Raw genomic sequence first — 21840 nt, forward strand, 5'->3', positions numbered from 1 at the left:
AATAGCCAGTGTTCAACCTTAAACTTAGACATAATGACACCAGCGTCAGTTTTTGTTCTTTTTAGCTGTGCAGTGTCAATGTTGAAGAGAAAGTTCTCTAAAAATAAGACATTTAAGAGAAACACTTGAGCCCAGTTTAACTAATACAACTTAGATTTTGTCAGATGAGTTTATTAGCTGACGTTTATGTTTCCGTGCTTGCTTAAGCTGGATGTTCAACTACTAAGCTTGCCTTTATTCCAGTTCATCCAGAGAGCCTTGCACCAGGGTAACCACAAATTAGAGGCGATTCCTACTTGTGACCTTTGCCCTTAGTAATTTGGCCTTTTCTAACCCATTCTCCTTGCATTGTAATGCTACACCACCCCCATGAACACAGTTTAAATTATTCATCTCCAAAACAGACATCTTGATCCATGAAAGCTCAGTGACCTCTAGTCTACAGTACATGACTCTAAAATCTATATTTTTCAATTTGTGAGAATTGTGTGCATTCTTGAGAAAAAATAAGGGAAAAGTATGTAAATGAACATGCAATAAAATAAAAGGGTGGCACAAAAAAATCAATTACCAACAGTGACAAATGAGGCCATAATAATTATATTTGAGTTGATTTACATGCACACAGTGAATTTACAGCTGGGATCAATTATATTATACGTTTAGTTTTGCTTTTTTTGAAGTCAGGTCCTCTGCAGTTATTGTCAGCACTAAAACATAACTGTCTGTAATGAAATTGTGAACTGCTGATATCTATTCATAAAACATTAAATTCCACTGATGCGAATATTTTCAATCCATTTTTTTAATAGGTAAATTCATGTACACATGAATAACATTTCTTGTTAGCTTTCACTCCTCAGAAGATTTAATTACAATATTATTTCAACATGCTTAAAGCGATTGGATGTCTTTCAACTACAGGCGAGGGAACTATTATCAATAATAACTTCACAGAATCTCATAAAAAAATGGGAACAAACTCTTTATGGTTTTTATTGTAAATTTAATAAGCTAACAGCAAGTTGGTGGCAGAGCAGAACAGAGATGTGATAGTTACATCTGTCATGTTTTAATAAGAAATCTCTGTTGAGGTGTTTAAAGTATAAGGTTAAAACGCATTAGAACTTGTAAAAGTTCAAGGAATATAAATACAAGGTGCTGCTTTACTGTTACATTTTTTAATATGGCATCCTTAACTGGCAGTGTTGACTTTACCACGTATTAATTTGCTAAGAGTTTCCAAACAATACTACACTGATTGCAGACAGCAACCTTGATTTATCTAATATTTGTACACAACTAGCATTCTTCTTCTGATGTTCCTCTGTTGAGAAGTTACGTTTCTTCTTTAAAAACTTAAAAAGTATATAATCTTTGTCAAACTATTATAGCTAAGGAAATGGAAACAATGGTGTATCAATGGCTGAATAGAAAAAAGTTGTTGAAAAAATTATTGATTGGATTTTACTGTAAGTTGTGGTGATACTTGCATGAATGGCATCCATGCAAACCCCTCTAGCTTCCTAATGATGCTAAACACAAAAATAAAACATATGCAATATGGCGATTTGAATGTTGGCGAAAGAAAGAAAAGAAAGAAAGCAGGCCTCATTAAGAAGAGAAAACTTCTATGAGGTGAGCAACTGATCAAATTTTGTTTGGAGACCTATTTGAACACCCCAGGATGCTTCACCCTGGGTATAGAGTCGTTTTGTCCATTTAAAAAACTATCACGCCTTTCAAAAGTAAAGAATTAGGGAGAGCAAAGTATGACAAAATATCAGAGTGCATGAATTTGTCAGTGTTGTGAGCTTATGCGTGTGTGACTGGTGCTTGGCAGAGCAGAGGCTTGGAAATTCAGCAGGGTGCCACTGCTGACATGGAGACACTTTGACCCGCAGGCTTTAATCCCTTTTGAACCGGCCCAAGCACTAACATGGGGCCATATGTTAGGAAACGCACAAGAGCTCCCCTGTGCTATTTTAAGTGGGGAAGAAAGACGAAAACATTTTGCCAGCCTCTCTTCCCGCTGCAATCGGATCAGTCATCAAGTCATCCTGCGAGGACGGGTGAGAGATCTCAGAGGACAGGAACAAAAACAAACACTCGCACTCATAGCACAATGTCTCCTTGAGGAGACAGAAAAGTAAATTACATAAAGTGGACACATGCCATTCTGATTCCACTCAAATTGTGGATTACTCCTTTGATTAATCACACTTTAATCGGAGTGCTGAATTTCTATGTCCACCCCCCATCACAGAGAAATAATCTTATTCCTCCCCAGCGCAAGGCTAGATTATTTCTTTCCCTCGCTGAGCTATTCTTCATTGCCCGAGGATTTTAGCTCAATTATCTTTGTGTCAGACGATTATCTCCGGGTTTAATTTAATCGTCATTACTCCCTTGTCATATTTCAATTAAACAGGCTTTCATGGCTTTAACACATACTGTACTAAAACCTGTTATTTTTTCTTCAGTTAATATTGCGCTAAGAGCTATCGTGGAGGTTATAGATGTCATAATTATGAACTCGATAAGCATATTTCACACTTGTCTGTGTTGGCACCGTGTCAGGACTCCAGCAAGCAGTGATATTAATCTAGTGACAATATTCTCTTTATGTGATCTATAATACTGCCATGCTCTGCTTGAGTTCCTGCTTAATTGTGACACAGGGAGCGAGTGCAAGTGCGAGAGGTTAAAGAGGTTCAAGCGTTACTAGATTACTCAGCATTCTGGCTGTATATCACTGGGGCTGCCGGAGCATGTGTGCGTATGAATCCGCTTCTCAGAAATGTGAATATGGAAAGTATATTTTCACCATCTTAAGCAAACACGCCGTCAGTCTACATGTCGATTATTAACCAGGGGTTTGTGCTGGCATTTGTCCAGGATGCAGAAGCTTTTTTCAGTTTTGTGCTGCATGCGTTTGCTGTTGATTTTAAGCCTTTTTAGTTTAACTGAACAACAAACATATTAATTTAACGTGAATATAATCAATCAGGATTAAAAGAATTTTTTCACATTTTATCACATAACCGCCACAAAACCTAATATTGTTACTGGAGTTCATTGTGATAGACAAATAAACCAAATGGTAGAAGTGGGAAAGAGATGTGTTTTTAATATTTTTCTCAAATAAGCATTAGTGTGCATTTATATTTAGCTCATAATACTCCAATACACCTAAAAAAAAAAAAAAGTCCAGTGCAGCCAGCTGCTTTAAAAATCCCTTAGAGTCCCACCTGTGTTTGATTTAATTTTAGTATATTTGAAACGGTTCTGAAAACACCTCAGAGGTTTGTTAGACATAAAAACTGTCCAGCCAAGAGGTTCATGGTAATGCTGGAGGAGGTGCAGAGATCCTCAGTTCAGCTCAGAATCAGGGCATTTTAAGTTGTGCAGTCCAAAAATTAAAACTTTTGGACAAGTGGGGGAAAAAGAGCGCCATTTCTGAAAACAGCCAGAATCATCTGCCTTGTAGGGGACATAGCAAACATGTTCAAAGTCCTTTAGTCAGAACTTTGACTTACATGCAGAACTGTATGCATGATGGAAAACTATCTCCACTGTCAGTCATGGGGGTGGCAGTATCATGCTGTGCGGGTTTCATCAGCAAGGAAAGTGGAGCTGTAAGATAGATGGGGGATAAATACAGGAGTCCTGTAAGAACATGCAAAAGCATGCATCATTTCCCTGCACCACCCTGTTGTCCATCTACAGCATGTCTGTGACTGCAATGTGACAAAAGGACCAAGAATACGTTTTAGGGGTATAAATACTTTTGTAAGGTTCAAAGCTTTGCATCTAATGCATTTATCTTTCGGCAACAGACCTCAGTAAACCAACTTATATTTTCTTTCTGCAAATAGAACAAAAAATGTGTTGACACCAAGGTTACAATGGCTGTGCTTCATGTGCGTGTGCATATTTTCTATATGCTGCCCCCATTCCCTTAAGTGTATTTTTAAAGAAACTGGAAGGACTCATAAACATTTATTATCTTTAAAAGATAAGATACAGGAACTTAAAAGATTGAATGCTTCAGATTTGTTTATGTCACAAATATTATACCATTGATCCTTGAACTCACTCCACATCCAAGGTCGTATTTTTGTTTTGTTTTTTTTATCTCAGAAAAACAACTATAATCAGGCTTCCTTCATAGTAATGTTTATCATAAACAGTGTTATCTGCTCACTTTGATGTGTGAGGCTTTAACGCAGCACTTACACCACCGTTGTGGATGAAATTTCAGTTTTTGCACTAAAGAATGGAAAGCCGTAACAATAAAATAAATGACAGACAATCCCAATTAGAGCTGTTGACTTGTAGACCTGTTATTTCGAGATGGATTATAAACAAAATCTGCTTTTTGTGAACCTGATCTCCTCAAAGATTATCCATGCATTTTCCTCCTGAGGATAAGAAGTACTAATCTCTCCATAACATTGCTGCAAATAAATAGAGTATGTCGCATGGCTATGATCAAGAGTGTGGGAGGTTTTTAATTTGCTCAAAATGTATTTTTTACATTCCTTATACATAAATGTAATAAAAGAAACAGTTAGGACATTTTAAGCTATGTAGTCTAGAGTTTGCAATGAGAAAAAGACGGCTAAGTTTGTCTCCACATCAAACCCAGCATGGTAATGCTCTAACTGTGTTGACAGCTCAATGAATTCAGACACTGGTTGCCTGTGTTTCTTCCTGCTAAGAGGGGGAGAATAGATTACCAATAGCTCAGGCAGGGAGGCAAGCAAACATACAAATAAGCTGCACTCATTCGGAGAACGTTTTGCAATTAAAGCAAAATGCTTGTGATGCCCACAAGATAGGAAATGTGTGGGACATGAAGCAAACGTGCAAAGCAGAGTTGCCAGGCCGCCCACATTGAGCGGAAGAGCTCCAGGGCAGTCTGTCAGACACGGAGGAAGCAAAGTTGAAATCTTGAATTAGTTAAAGCAGAAACAAAGGTTGCTGTGAAAGTCTTAATGAAATTACGGCGAAAATTCATATTATTGAATAAATCTATGCAAAATGGTATGACTGAGCCATTTATTTAATTTAGGAAGAATAAAAATAAAAAGGGAAACCGCATCACCAGTGATTCAACCTCAGCCAATGTAAAACAGCACCTGATTGATGCCCTGAAACAATCACCAGCTCAGACATGCTTTGTGGTGCTCTGACTGAATCTGGGAAGTATTTGAAGTTGATCTTGATAATCTCTGCAATCTTGCACTCATATCCTGGAAACTAATTTTTCAAAATCGACAGTAATGGAAGTAATATGCAAGTGGGAAGAAGAAGGAGGAGGAGGAGAGGGGGGGCGCTCATAGCCATTGGCTACTTGTAATATTTTCTGCAGTGAAACAGACAGAGGATCACTCACAGAGCTGCACACATGGCTGAAACAGGCACAGGCATGTGCCCACATACATTTGCAGGTCTGTGTCTCTGAAAGGTAGAGGTGTCTGCAAACGCTAACAGAACAGGAGCGGTAAGAAGGGAAACAACATGCTAATCTCATTCTCACACACTTGAATACCGGTAATGTTCAGATATGCTTGACACGTTTAATAAGCTCTTTAACGCTTTCCACTCAGGATTTCAACAACGCAACTGCTCTTGGTAAAGGTTTTAAAGGTCTTAAATCTTAACACAACATTTAAAACATCTGTTTTACTGGATCTCAGGGGTACATTTAACACAGCTGATATTTTTTGTTTAAATTTTGCTCAGATCTTCTTCTGCAGACCAGTACTACTTTGTTGAATTTAGAAAAATCAAAATGGTCAAAGTACAACAGCATCTCTTGCAAGAAATTTGCTAATAGCTCATAACTTTAAACCTGTGTGTCATCACATGACACACAAGTACTGGAGTTCTTTGCCGCTGATTTCCGTCACAGATTTAGTGTGTCCATATTAGCTCATAAGTTACAAGTCATAACTTATTGGTGTTGGTCCCAAAAATGCAAGATTAGAATAAGGACTAAAATAGGCTCAATGAGGTTAAAAATGCCAGTGAGATAAAGAAACGTTTGAGGCGTCAGGAACGTGGCCTGCGACCAGCTCAACAGCATTGCTAGAATAAACAAAACACAGAAACGAGTGCATGCTTTTAATTTCAGTAAGTTATGATTTTATAAAAGTGTGTATACTCTTCTATAAAAAAACTGATCTGTGTAATAAATCAAAAAGTTCATCCTAAATCTTAATAGTATACTGACTAACATCAGGAAATTGCTTAAATTGCTACATGTGCTAAAATTAATGTATATGAGCCACTGAACAAAAAAAAGAAATACAAGTCAGATATAAACTATTTAGACCTTCAGACCATAAGTGACCAGTTCACTCACTGTTGAATCAGAACTGAAAACATTGTTGTTTACAGATGTTGTTACAGTCCAACATCATCATTTTTATCAACTTTATTTTAGCCTACATCATTTTGTAAAAATGAAAATAAACTTGCGTGTTTGTGCAGAACAAACTCAACAATGAATACGCCTACTCCTGAAGGAGTCGATGAGGAGGTGGACAGGGAGGATGGGGGGGAGTCAGGAGGGAAGTCCAGCAAAGAGAGGCAATCAGGGCTTATTGCCACTGACAGGGCTGCACCTTGATAGGCTAGGCGCTGCATTGTTTGTCACCTAACCAACCTCAATCAATCAATCATCTCCCTCAGCTCCTATCACCAATCAATCAGCTGGCGCTGCACCTTCAGAGGGCCCTCTTCTTTGCTCCACCGCCTGGCTCCGGTTACACCGCCCAATCAAGTGTCCCAGCGCCTAGCAGAACCCAAATCACAGCAACTGGGAATGAGCTAAATAATAAGGGAACAACTGATGAATTTTCAATTGCTCAACCAGAGAACTAATTGTATGGAATGCTTTATATTCATGTAATTTTATTTCTTGTCATGACAAATGAATAGTGCAGAGCCAGGTGGAGCAGCTCAGGTAATTAGCCCCAATATAGCAGAGAGTTGGTAGCTGCCCTTATCTAACAGAGCTAGGTTAATGCATTTTTTTATGCTCACAAGCTGCTTTTCAGAGTGTCCTATGTTACATCCTACTTTGCATTCTATGTGAAATATTTAGACTTTCCAGACTGTTAGGGGAAAGTATTTACATGGAAAAGTAGGAGTTATAAGGGTTCACCTATTTTTTTTGTTTAATGAAGTGCAGCTGTCACCATGAACTATCGTCACTTCGCTCTGCCATGTTTTATGACAGATCGTAGGAATTTATCAGTGAGCTTGAAAGTGTCCACTTGGTTTGCCTTGGCTTCCGAAGACTTTGGAAAGACAAAGGATGTGGCAATAATATATGTTATATTGCATCCCAAATGCTCCAAAATTATGAACAATTACATTTCAAAGATTTTAACTTCAACAGAGGGACTTATCCCTCACCAAAAGGGCTGTTATATATTTAATTTATTTTGACTAATCTGTAAGGAGATAATTACATTGATGTTATGCGACAGTGGAAAAGCAGAAAAAAGGTTCAATTAGAAAGATTACACTGTAACATTTTTCTTTTAATATGTAAAAACATAAATTTATATATTTTCTTATTTGACTTTAGTCTATAATGGATGCAAATGTATTAAATAACCATGTCCATCAGCTCTGTATTGATCCCCTCTGTGTTGTGTGTAAGGTGTGTTTCATCCGATGAGGATTGTCTCTCTCCCAGAGCCCCAACTGGGGCTGATGTTTCTTTTTTTCAGCACATTAGGTTGCAGCCTTAGGGGTGCTTTGACCAGTGGATCAATGGCTCTCGCGCTCTTGTCACCATTCATTTAGAGTGAGCGAGCCCTGGCTCCAGTCCTTGTCTGCCGCTGGCCCTGCTTTCACCTGGTCTCCCCTGTCCCCTCCTCTGAGCTCCCCCTGACAGCTGGCTGCCACAACCAGCAGCAGACAGACCCATGGCTTGGCGGACACACGCTCGATCCGCCGCAAACACACACATCGGAGTGGATGCAGTGCATGCCGAGGACTTGTGCCCACACATCTTCCCCAGCATTTCTCTGCCCCCTTCCTCCCTCCATTTCTCATCTTTTTACACATCTGGCTCTGCTGCTTTCACTTGCTGCCTTGGTTTTTCTCGTCCTCTAGGTCTCTTGAGTCAGGAAGTAGCCGATCATCTTGTTGGAGGGGAACCAGCTGTGCACCGAGGTTGCTCTGACATCAGCGTACTCCCCTGATCCGGGATGTGCCTACTCCTGTTGCTGCACAGTCTACAGTACAACCATAAGCCAAATATCATCATATGACTATACTGCAATAAATGTGCACCTTAGTATATTAGAATATCATAGAAAAGTTGATTTGATGCATGTGGTGAGGGGGGGGAGACTTGTAAAGTCAAAGGTTGAGGGAATGAAGGATGGCTTGATGGGTTTTAGAAGTATAAGCAAATATCAAAATAAAGGATAAAAATGTGAGGTAAATAATTTAAGTCTGAAGCATTTGATACAGATTATAAGTCTCCTAAGACTGCTATACCAACTCTGCCACTGTAGTTGTTTTGAAAACAATGGCATAGAGAGAGTATGTGTGGAACTAATGTTATCATCTCAATACTTCTTTGAACTGTGCAGAATCACGTTGAGCATGCTTATGATTCATGAATGCCCTCTCGTCTGACAACATTTACAAAACAGATCATTATATTTTCCAGCAGAATTTGGCTCCTGGATAGCTGGAAAATATGGCTGAAAAATCTATCAAGCACTTTGTGTCATCTGATATTGATAATTATTAGTTTTTTGTTTTAAATATCTGAAATATTGCCAAATTGTTTACGTGACCTTTCCTGTTTTATCCTCAAATTCCTCTAGAGTTCATTTTCTCCTTTCACTTCACTGTTGTTTTTTATTTTTAAGCAGTTATGAGACACATAAGTGGCGAAACTTGAAACTGCTGCTGCGCAAATTACTCAATAGGTTGTTGCTAAGTAACCAAAGCATGAGTGGGTTAATTGAAGCCACCAACCTTGCTAAGCTGGCCTTGAGAGATTGAGCAACTAAAAGCCTTTCCTCTGCCTACATCCCCCACAAGTCTGTGCGTTTCTTGATCTGGGTTCAGCGAAATTACTGAACATTTTATAAGATGCATTTTCTATTGATATTGGTCAATTGTCTACTGCCATGTATATCGTTATTGATTTAATGTCCTGACCTGGTCAAAAGTGTCAACATCTATTAAACATTGTGTTAAAATAACTTAAAAATTGTACAGTGCATGCACTTACTTTTCAGTGGATTAACATTTGTATACTATCACTCACTTCTTTAAGTAGCCCGTTTTTAATATTATTAAGGTCTAAGAAATTGTTGTTTTAGGCGGAAAGTAATTTACTTCACAATTCTGAAACTGAATTTGGGTTCTCTTTAATTGTCAGCTGTAATCATCAAAAATAAATAAATAAATGCTTGAAATACACAGCTGTATTTGTTAAAAATAAATAAATCAGTGTATCACTTTCACCTAATTAAATCGCTGAAATAAATTATTTCTTTATTGATATTCAAATTTACTGAGATGTGCCTAAATAAAAATATTTCACTGGATTGAATATGAACTAGCATACAATTAGAAGTTTTTCAAGTTCTGCCATGTGAAATCAAAACAGATCAAATGGCTTTTTAGTGTGACATTAAAACTGTTTACTATTCAGGAACAACAGGCACTTCTAAATATCCCCCACTAGTTATTGTGCCCTTGTGCTATAGAGAACATATTGCACTGTATGTAAAAATGAACAAACATCGGCTGGGCATCAGCCATAGACGAGCAGCCTTGTTTTATCGCCTGTACTTTATTACAGTTTGCCATCTGCACAGAGGAATGTTAATAGCTAGCTGCGACTATTTACACATATGAAAAAGTACATCCATCTGCCATGATCCGCCCGTCTCACATGAATCAGTCCCGCCTTTCCCCGATGAACAACTGCTGTTTATTCACAAGGTGACAAGCAGCACCAAAGCCTAGCGACACCTGCACCTCACATCCTGCCGTCTGACATATGTGAACCTCACACACACACACACACACACACACACGCGCGCGCGCGCGCGCGCGTGTGCACGCAGAAACACCTCACCTTGCCATGTCACACCCTCATCTCCATCAACACATTTTTCAAGGTTACTATACACAATGTGTTTTGCCCCCACCCCTCTCCTTCTCCTCTGACATTTGCGTTTGCCACTTTGTTTGGAGAGGATTCATAATGACAGGCACGCATGTCAATTGAGAAACAACCCATCAATTCTAATCAGTCAAAAAGGGATTATGAGGGTAATTACTTATATAGTGATTCAGGTTAATTCCTTAGCCAGGACTTGGCTTAACGCTTTGCCAGGTGACAAACAGTAGAAGGCCACTTATAGGGCAACTGCCAAATCCATTGAAATTACTATCTCTAGAAAGAGGTGTCCAGAGAAGTGTTAAAGCGAAGCTAAGATCCTTTTAACTGCAGCAATAATCAAATAATATAAGATTGTGCAGTCCCAGTTTACATCCACTCCACTTTGCATCAAATTACAGCTTTTCTTTGGCCTGAGCGTGAGCGCATTCTATTGGATGAATGATAACGACCGATATGAGCTAAATATCAGCACGGAAACTGAGAAAAATAAATCTTTATTATGCACAGAGAAACCACTCTGGCTGTAGCGCCCGCAAGCCTAAGTGTGGCGTAAATCACGCTCTGTGAAAACGTACGACTCGGCATCAGCCAACAATAGCAATAATCTCACTAATCAGTAGTTTATGCAGCAACAGCCAGCAGAAATATGTTTCCAAACAAGCAGCAAAACAGATGAAAGAGGTGATTGTTTTGTTTTCACCAAAAAAAGTGCATAACAGTTACTAGCCATGAATATATGTTACATATATTTTATTGTTCTTTTATTTCCTTGACAAAACTCCAGTTTTATAACTTGGCTGACGGGAAATCCATTATGCCAGGTGGAGTGTGCTGCACTACTGTATGTTGGAGGTGAGGAAACATTAAGCATTAATCCCCACCTGACACTAATACTTGATGTATGATTGACCCTGAAGCAGGACACTGCACATTACAATCTGGGCCATATGGCAAGACATTAGCCCTTCAACCCTCCAGCAGGATAATCTCTCCATTCTGGCAATGCTTTTTCTTCTCAGATTTCTTTGCACAATTGTTGCATGACAGTATTAACAGGCTGAGACAGATTTAGCATGTCCTGCGTCACAGGACGGGAGGAGGGGCCTTAGCCAGAGGCAGAGAGAAAAAAAATAATTTCTGATCAACAAAGCAGTGCACATTGAAGTCGTTCAGGTTAACCCTGACTTTTTGTTTTGCTTTATTTGTAATGGAGAAGTGCTCTTTTCCTGATTTTTTTTTTCAGCTTTATGCCATTCATACAACTTGAACTTTTTCAGTTTTTGTCATGGTTTAAGGGGACAGTGTTGTGGATTCTCCAGCCACATAATACTATCTTATAGCACAATGAAGTAACTGTGTTACCTTATATTGTAACAAAGATTCTGTCTATCAAATACAATCTAAAAGGAATGTGGCTTCACAATTTGATTACTTGAAATTGGCCTCTGTCTCTTTAAGAAGCTCTTATTCTAAGACACTCCACCTTCACCACATCATCACAACAACATTGCTTCTCATTCTGCCGTTAACAATCAATCTTAGAAGCGTTGGAATGAGAAATAGTTTATATGATTACCTCAGCAGATTTGCAGATTTCCACCAGGTATCTGCTAATGCTGCTGCTGAGGCTAGTTATATACGTGATATAAAGTTCAAAAAGTCAGTTTCACATAATACCCTCTGTTTAAACACAGACTTCAATGTTTATCCCCAGAATTTTCTGTGATAGACCAATATAAAGCAATGGATAGCTAAAAAAAGAAGGAAAATTATGCATCTTTTTTTTTCTTTTTTCAAATAAAAAGCTACGTAGTAAGATTTTACTCTGGCACTTCAAATAAAACTAAAGCTCAACCAGTTGCCTTCACAGATCGCTAAATTAGTAAAGCAGATTCTCTGATCAGATGAGACCAAAATTGAACTTTCTGACCCATGTGCAAAACTGTCTCTGTTAAGTGAAACTAATATTGTAAAATATGGTAGTGGCAGAGTTATGCTGTGGGTATGTTTTTCTCAAGCATGATTAGGGTAGCCCTGCGACAGACTGGCGACCTGTCCAGGGTGACCCCGCCTCTCGCCCGGTACGCTAGCTGGAGATAGGCACCAGCACCCCTCCCAACCCCACTGAGGGACAAGGGTGTAAGAAAATGGATGGATGGATGGATCAGGGTAGCCATAGTGGATGGGAACCCAGACGGAGCCAATTATACTCTGATGCTTGGAGAAAACCTGCAGAGGCTTTTCAGCCTCTAGAGGTGCAAAGCTGGACAAGAGATACCACAGCGGACGTGAAGCAAATGGTGGGTCCTGTTCAAGAAAGCTAAATTCACAAATGCACACCAAACCCCTCAGAATGTATTTCTTTCTATTAACCCAGTAAATATCTTCTGCAGTTGCTGCACTGATATTTAAGGAAATGGCCAGGAAGTGGGGAAATGAAGAATCATGTGCATAATTAAAAAAAATCAACACTCTCTCCAACTCCACCACACACAAAAGACCTGCCTCCAAACTGTCCACATGATACGTCTCATCTACCATTCACACACACCCTAAACACATGCACACACTCAGCACCATGATCTAGCCCTCCCCTACAAGTCTGAAGCAGCAGCCCTTCTCTGCTGGAGTGAGGGTGAAATCTCAGCCTTCTCCTCTCCAACCTCAGCTAGTAATGAACAAATTCACTGCGCATTACTCTGGACTTGATCTCTAGCAAAATAGTGCTGGAACAAACAATTTGGTTTGTCAACACCTTTCTCTGGACTCCTCCATCAATGTCAGGGGTCCAAATTTAAACAGCAAAGTGCATTTGACTGCAGGACCCTGAGCTGATTAGACTTCCCAGCTCAGCGAATTGCTCCAGACAGGACGGCAGCTCTGATTGCTAACCCAGCTTGAAAATAGTCTCCCACTGCCCGGGATTAGCATGAATATTTTGATATAGATCGATAAGCAATCTCCACTCCATAAGAAATGCCAGCAGCCTTCATTTGGCTGATCAAAGGCACATCAGCCGACGGGCGACAGCTAGCTATTGTTTTTCAGGCCAGGTTGAGTTGAGGGAGCGAATCTGCGGGAGGGATCCACGAGCACTCCCGCTCCACTCTGCTCACCTAATTGTGGAAACAATCACTGCTTCACAGGATCCCATCTTCCAGGGATGGACCACTCAAATGAGGGAGGCAGAGGGCCCGACCGCAGGGGGACAGACTTCATTACGGCTATGGTCTCAAACCACTCGGCCACCGGGAGCTGCTGACCTGGAAGGAAAAGCGGGGTCACCTATCTGTTTATTTTATTTTTTTTCTGCAGCTAAAAACACACTGCATTGAATTGGACATTTGACTGGCAAGGGGGTTGCGGTTGATCACTGCTTTCAAGAATCAAGAATATTTCAATTGAAGTTCAAAGATTTGAATAAATACAAGTTTCCAGTCGGTACATTCAAAAAGCCTTCACTGTTTTGAAAAAAAAAAAAAAAAAAAGATTTAAAATATACAATGTCTGCTGAGGTTATTCCACAGGAACTTTTCCCTGTTTTGTCACACAATAACCACACATTTCTAAGCATTTCTAGAGATTTTTTTTAATCAATGGATTTTTATTTAGCCTTCTTTAAGTTGATACTCCTAAAAATTCAGTGCATCTAATTGCCTTCATAAGTCAACTAATTGGTCAGCTGAATCACTTATGTGTAAATTAGTCCTTGTTTAAGGGGAGGGTGTTATGTAAAATTGAGTTGTTTTTTTTATCAATCTGTTAAATTGTGAAGCCAAATTTGTATGGTTATGTTTCATATTATACAGCATTTTTATAACAACTGAAGGTAATACAGTTACATAGCGGTGCTACAAAATGGCACTATGTGCCTGGAAAATACATATTGCCCCTTTAGACATTGTTCTGTTAGAGGCTCTGAGGATTTTTAGAGAAAACTAGTAAACAAACAGAGTCACAAAGATCCAGAAACATATTAAACAGGTCAGAGAAAAAGTATCAGGTCCTGAGGTGCTACATAGATGTAGCTCCTCGGGAACTCGGGTTTTGACAGGACAGCTAAGTCATGCACTCCATAAACCTGGAAGAAAGGTAAAAAAAAAACAAAAAAACTATGGTCGAAAGAAAGACAGACTGTCCAATGTAAAGGTTACTATAGAGCAAAGGGAACTGTTCATGCCAGATTTTTAAGCCTAAATGCAAAAGGTTATGGATGCAGGAAAACTAACTACACGTTAAATACACCACCTCACTGTGCAGACTGCAGCAGTATCATGCAGTGTTTTTTTCTTCAGCAGGAACAGTTGAGCTGTAAGAGCTGACTAGAAAACTAACCCAAACAAATAACTTGGAGGTTGTTTTTCCAGTAGAACGGCAGCTCTTAAACAGCCAGAGCTACAGAAAAAGATTTATCCATGTGCTAAAATGGCCCAGTCAAAGTCCAACCTAAATTCAATTGACTCCTCAGTCAATGTGCTAAAAACAGGCAAAGATTTTTGTCTTTTGACATGCAAAACTGGTGGTAGACACACCACAAAGGAAATTAATTACTCAGTGAGACTGAACCACAGGTTTTACTTGTACTTTTATTTATCAAAGAATCAAAGAAAAGACAATCATGTGTTACTTTATGTTTATTGACTTGAAATCCCAATAAAAATGCGTAGAATTTTGTGGATTGGACGTTTGTGAACTTTTGAGCAAAATGTGCGTAAACACTTTTTAAATCGCTGTAAAGTTCTAAATCTTGGATATATATATTTAACAGTGAAGTGACTTGCAGACCCCATAAAGGGGCGCAGGTGTGACCCAGGCATTTAGCAGTTCACTGCTGTAGAGTGAGACCACATGCCACTGCTGAAACAGTGGAAGCCTCCACACAAAACCGACACGGGACGCTAAAAAGAAACCAGTCAGAAAAAAGAGAGCACCAACTGGTAACTGTAGATTTAATTCATTAGGAAGTGTCACTTTATTCCAGGGCAGCTTTAGCAGGCTGATTAAAATGTAGTAATCAGGATTAATTAGGGGAATATATATGTGAGGATTAGCAGGCCTATCTCATTCAGCTGCACTGCCGTCTTTTTAGCACTTCTCCCTGAAAAAAGGTTCTGTTTCCACCAGTTTGTTTCGCAGAAAAGGTCTCAAGGTTGGGAATCAAACCAACAACCTGAATTTATAGGGCAGCCAATCATTATTTGACATTTTGCATTAACTCAAATTTTCTTATCAGAGTTTAATTAAATGCGAACCTTTTAGGTGGGACAACAAAAAAAAGGCAAAAAGTAATAAATCTGTAAAAGGTTAATGATTTTCACAGCACCGTATAACCCAAAGCTTTATATTTAGAGCATGCATTTGTAATTTATTTTTAAGCAAAGATAAAACCTTCAAATAATACCTTTAACGCTGCTGCAATGAACTGTGAAGCTGAACAGCTGCATAATGGGAGACTTTAACAGTTACAACCACTTGATGTTGTCACAAATTTCAGTCAGGCCCCCTCTGGCCAGATTTATTACTGAAATCTACCAAACTGCTGGTTTATCACAGTGTTTATATTATTGCTTCAACATGTTTCAGTTAACATAACCTTGAATCACAGCAGTTCAAGTGCAAGGATGGGTTGTTTTCCTTGCGGTCCAGCCCCATCATTGATGTTAGCAGATGACGCATGCCCTGTTCCTTGGCACAAGCTCAGACCAAATCTTTCATCCAGCTTCGACTCTCAAGTGCAGCTGGGGTGGGCCTGCAACATTTGGGCATTAATATAAATTCCACAGCCAGGCTTTATTTTGATTTGGCTTCGATGAGAAAATAATATGGCTGGCAACAGATTTTAGAGTTTTTGTTCAATGTGTGAACAGGAGATAAGATGCAGACATCTGGGAAGAAGAGTTGGACTCGTTGGAAAGCTGAGTACAGACAAGGTCCAAGGTCAAAACACATTAAACGCTTCAAGTGCTGTTAGACTGCTATACACTGGTTCATATTCAAGAGCAAAGGCAAACCAAAGACAGCAGACCACACAAGATGACCAGAGAAAATAAAAAGAAAGGCGATAACGGCTAAGTGCATAACAAAAAACTGTCCGTGTACCTAACGTTTGAATCTAAATGACACAAAGTAAAACGTTTCTGCCCAACCAGGTTGAGAAGAAAAGACTTGAACAAATAAGGAAGCATATACATGGTGCAATCAACGGGGATACATTAGAAGCAGTTTGAATATTTCCTCCCCGTCCAATACTTACAAACACAGTTTACTTCCCTGTGCAATTTACTGATTTTGTGGATCTGAAAACAGGTTTGGAAGAGCTGAGGACTTAAATAATAGCTGGAGAAGTATTGAACCTCTTTGCAGAAGATCAAATGCAGCTTTCATTAGTTTAGTACAGCGCCAGGGCTCATTGATGACTTGTCAGACAGTCTTCCCTTCAATACGCAGCAAGAGGCTCTAAAAATCATCCTTTTACTGAGCCCTCTCAGCTGTAAATTCAGCCCAGCTCAATACTTTTCTCCCCCTCCTCTCTCTCCAAGTCTCCATTATTTCTTACCATGGATTAACCCTGTGCTGCTGATCAAAAGGAAGCTTCTCTGAGTGTCTGCTTAGACCTAGACCTGCCCATCCATTAGCCAGTCATAATGAAATCTTCAGCTTATTATTATGGAAAAATCCATTGTTTGTCCACAGGTACCATATTTAGTGGGAGAGCATGATCTTCTGGAGGATTAAGGAAATGCTTCAGGGAGTTGTGCTGCGATTCACAGGCAAAAAGGAGGCGGGTGAGAGGAAGGGTGGTGGGAAAGGGGAGCATTGGGATTGCCTCACCAAACCAGGGGTCTCATGCACCTTTTTGAGGGGTGAGACTGTTTCCAATTAGAACAGCATGAGCCACACAATATCACATTGTCACGCAGTAAACAGAGCTCTAATTCCTGCTGAAATGGGACTGCTGTCCCAGTATCCTGCACAGTTTACACAACTTAATACAGACAAAACCTGAATGAGCATCAAAGAATGAGACACTGATCATATTTAGCCGCTGTGTTCAAGAGTTGACCCTGCAATCCTTACTCATTTGCGTTGCATTAAGCCGCTCTTGTGTTTGAAGTGTACTTACAGTAAATATGATACATACACCAGGGCTAAAAGCTTTACATAAAACTGTCTCCAAAGAGCATATTAAGCTATCTTTGTTTACAAGAGACGAGTCGGAGAAAGAAGACAGTTTGGCACAACGGTCGTAAAACGCAGAGCTCCTCACCTCACTGGCATGCAGAAATACACACAGCAGTACGCACGCTCAGCAGACAGCGCAGACAAGATGCTAAATCACTTGGGATGGGAGCATTTAGGATGGAGTGTCACATTTCTGTGTAATAAATAGCAGAGATTGATTTGACCTCCCTGCCAGGCCCTGCAGTTTCCTTATACACAAGTAAAAAAAAAAAATGGAACGTCTCACTCTCTGGGGATCTCTCAGAAGGAAATCGGATAGCCTGTTATGGCTTTAAGGTTGTGGCAATCCGTCCGTGTCAATATGGTCTGACTATCAGGTGGGTCAACCAGCCAGCTGAGAAACAAACATCTCAGCTCGACTTCAGGGTAGGGGAAGCACAGAAGGTCAAGTGGTTTCTCTTACGGTTTGCCACTTAAATATGCAGAACGACGTACCCAGGGATTCCCCCAGAAACCCTGCTACGCCTGGTGGTAGGGGCGCTAGGGCAGTCATCCAGCGACCTTCTGTTTTTGAGTTAAAAACCTTTTAAAGTTGACGGGGAAATTTAAAATATCACGAGGTAATTATGTGTTATTGGAAAACATTATTAATACCTAAACACCAACTGTAAAGTCTTATATAAGTAAAACCTGGTGACCCGCCAGGCTTATAATACACTGGGGGAAACCCACCAGGACAGGGATTATCCTGTCCTGGTGGACAGGATAATGGTGGGGGTACAAGTAAAGCCTGGTGGCCCACTGGGCTTAAAATACACTGGGGGAAACCCTGGTATCATGGTTTTTTGAGACCAATCTAACTATAAGGTTTAAAATAATATTTAATTTTGTCAACATGTTCCTTCTGATTGGAAGTAATATTAATGTTTTGGAGAGTCCCAATTAGAGTCAGCTTCAAAGTCTCAAAGTCAGCTTGACTTTGAGATCAACCTCAAAATCTTGGAGCTTATTTGTCAGCAGTTGTTATAAGAATCTAACTGCGGTAATGCAAAGATTTTACCACTGACTATTGAAAAGGATATTTTCAACAACCCTAAACATGCAGAAAGACAATTGAACAAAGGTGCCAACATGGTTAAGCTATCAGGGTCAAACTCTCTGCCAGCTATAACAGCAAAATCAAAAAAACATATGAAGGAATAAAAATATGCAGCTGTTAAATCTCAGTACTGCTTCAGGATGGAGGGAAGGGGAGGTCAAAATGTTTCTCTTACAGTTTCTTACTTTTGCATTATTTGCCGTTTTCCTCCATCATCCTGCTCCAAATGCTGCTACAACCATGTGTGCAAGATTCCTCAATGCAAACCCAGGAAAAGACTGAATATTTTCTCCACTGATGTAACTCAGAAAATAACCTAAGGGTGGGAAGAGGAAGCAGATAACAGGTGTAGGTCCTGATTTAAAGCACATCACCAGAGGCCAAATAACTTCTCCCTCTGATATAGCACATATACACCCCTAAACAGGAGGCGGTGTTGCTATAGGTATTTACATTGACATAAGGGGAGGAAATTGTTTCAGACAGAGGGCAACAATGTATGTGGATCTGGCACCCACCTGGAGAAAGCAGCTCCTGAAACACATTGTTTCAGAAGTATGTGCAAAGCACATATAGTAGGCAGCACCCTGGTTAATTTTACATGGCCTCCTCCACTCACTTTTCATGAATACTGCACAGAAGCTGTTCCTGGCTAACAACATGTGGTGTCCATATACCCCACATCCTATTAAGAGTAATTAAATTGCAACAGCCACATGAATTATCAATGACGCAACATGTAGTGACTACATCCTCAAAATACGTCAGAAGCAACAAACAGTTTGGATGACTAAAACAGCCCTCACACACTTGAAGATGACCCAAGGTTTTATGGGGAAAAAAATAGAATAAACATTTTTAGTAGTCTAAAGTGAATCTACACTGCACCATCTCACAAAAGCAGTATTATCTGTTGAACTTTTTCATCTTTTTTAAGGTACAGTGGGCTGCTGTAGCGGCCACTTTACACAGTCAGTTTGGGGCATCCAGGAGTCTTTCTTTGATGAAAATGCCCAGGCTTTGATCATTTTCAGGGCATACTTAAATTGACTGCTTCTATTCTATGCATAGAATACAGCATGCGTAGCAGTTAATGTGACATCCTCTCCAAGCTGCAGCCAAGTGGGTGGTTTTTATCCAGCGAGTCGCTCCACTGCGCTGCTGATGATGTTTACAAGATGCTTAACAGATGAACCGGAAAATAAATTTCCTATATATGGTGCTGATCACAACAAATGGGTGGCAGAGCACAACGCTCACATAGCTGGCATATGTTGCTGAGTGTGACAGAGGTGCCAAAAATCCAGTAGTTTACACAGACAGAAACTAGACTGTGTGAGTTTATTTATTAACTTGACAGAGAATAAAAATAAAAATAAAAAATCATGCTTTTTATTTATATGTTTCTATGAGACTTCTCCCTCTTATATTTGTAGTTACATTGACTATTGCTTCACATTTTTTGTAATGCTTGCCCAGGTTAAATTAATTTTCTAAGCTGCAGATGAGCAATTATTAGGGACGCACAAATGTGAAAATTTTGATGTCCAATACTGATATCCAATATTAATATTGCTGTTATGGCTGTATTTACAGACATCTTATGTATTATTTATTTATTTCCCTACACTTTTGACACTGTGTAAAAGTGACCACGCTGCCTACATTGCTTCTATGTTATCACTGTTACATGACTGAATAAATACCACATGGCCACTCTCTATCCCCTTAGCACCATTTAAATTTTTTTAATGAAAGTTTAACAAATAATGTTTCAAATATAGATTAAAGCAGTGGTCCCCAACCCCCGGTCCGTGGACCAATTGGTACCGGGTCACGCAAGAAATAATCCAATATTTCCGTTTTATGTATTATTTGAGTCTGGAGGATCTTTTATTTTTAAAATCCTTTAACCAGATTCTCTCGGTTACTTCCGCGCCAACGCTGAACCCACAAGCAGCAAAATGAGTAAGAAACAGATCCGATGTCTTTGGAAAGTTTCTTTGCAAAGGGGAAAAGGCCCAGAGAAGAGACAGGAGAATGGATTTATCCCGGGCCGGTAGGTGAGTCCCACATTACAAGCCGCTCTGCGTAGCATGCGGCGACAGGCTGCTAATGAGGCAATGAAGCTTCAAGCTGCTTCGCCACGTAGAGACCAAGCAGGCTGTGGATATAAGCAACACTTCGGGTGTTATTGTCTCCCATCATCACTCCCAGATGGGACCGTCTCGTTGCAGAGAAACAAGCTCAGGGCTCCCGTTAGTCATTATCGTGAGTTAAAATTTTCACGAAAGTAAAATGTTCGTTTTTGTGGCGCATCTGTATCTTATTTTGAAGGGATATGTAAACGTTACCATAGCGAGAGAGCGTTTGGGCAGTGGCGAGAGATGAGTAGAGCTTGTGAGTCTTAAGTCTGATTTAGATGGCAAGATTTAAGAATTGTCAACCGATTCTCCAAATCTCTGTGACCACAGAGCTGATAAAAGTCCAACAGGTTCGATCGGTTCGTGTGTCCAAGGCAGGAGCAACACGAACCGATTGCATGAACATCCGATTCCAGAAGAAACTCCACAAAACTCCCAACATAGCATACGGGAATTTAGAATAACCAAACACGGATGACGATGTAGAAGCAATAGTGACAGTTTGTGGAGTCATTTTAAGAGATAAAAGACGTAACAAAAAGAAAAGGCGGTGGACAAAAGACGACGGGAGCAGCCGCTCTATTTGCTGCACTATGATTTAGAGGTGACTATGTTTTTTCATAGTTAACATTTTTAACTGAATAAACATAAACATATATAATAATGACCTTTACATATAATAATAAACATTTCCACATATCATCTCCGATGTCCACCGGACTCACAGTTGCGCGATATGTCAGCTGTTTGGGATTCCCCTCTGTTCTTACGTCACCGCGCTCTCTGATTGGCTACCTGTCACATTCAGCAGGTCGTATTCTCGTTCCCAGTCAGGGAAAACCCCTAAGGCTGCGATAAAAAGGCTAAGACAACCCAAATTGGGCATATTCAGGATTTAGCGGGAACACCAACATGCAGAAGCCTTATCTGACGGTTCTGTAAGGTTATTTGCAGGAAACAACAGAGAAAAATCAACATTAATTTAAAACTCAAGTCTTTTGCAGCCAGAGGAAGAATGAGGGGCACAAAAGTTCATTAGATTGACGGTGGAAGCTGTGTCAGAAGCACTTTGGACGTAAAAAACCAGTGAGTAATGACTTGAATAATACTAGCCTGTGGAAATCTGCCATCAGGAAAAATGCTTAAAAATAACTTTAGCGTAAAGTGCCATAAAGCTACCATTGGAATATACACACATAAAAACAAGCATAACCACCTTCACTTAATCATTTTTG

At 39.8% G+C, this 21840-nt stretch overlaps 1 protein-coding gene across 1 annotated transcript in view; it reads right to left on the reverse strand.

Moving 5' to 3' along the window:
• sall1a (spalt-like transcription factor 1a) overlaps positions 1 to 21840 on the reverse strand; it is a 132886-nt gene that overhangs the window by 110757 nt on the left and 289 nt on the right. The gene's annotated exons all lie outside the window — the stretch shown is intronic.

Source organism: Poecilia reticulata, chromosome 3, assembly GCF_904066995.2.
Source record: "Poecilia reticulata chromosome 3, P_reticulata-male-v2, whole genome shotgun sequence".
NCBI classification, from domain to species: Eukaryota; Metazoa; Chordata; class Actinopteri; order Cyprinodontiformes; family Poeciliidae; genus Poecilia; species Poecilia reticulata.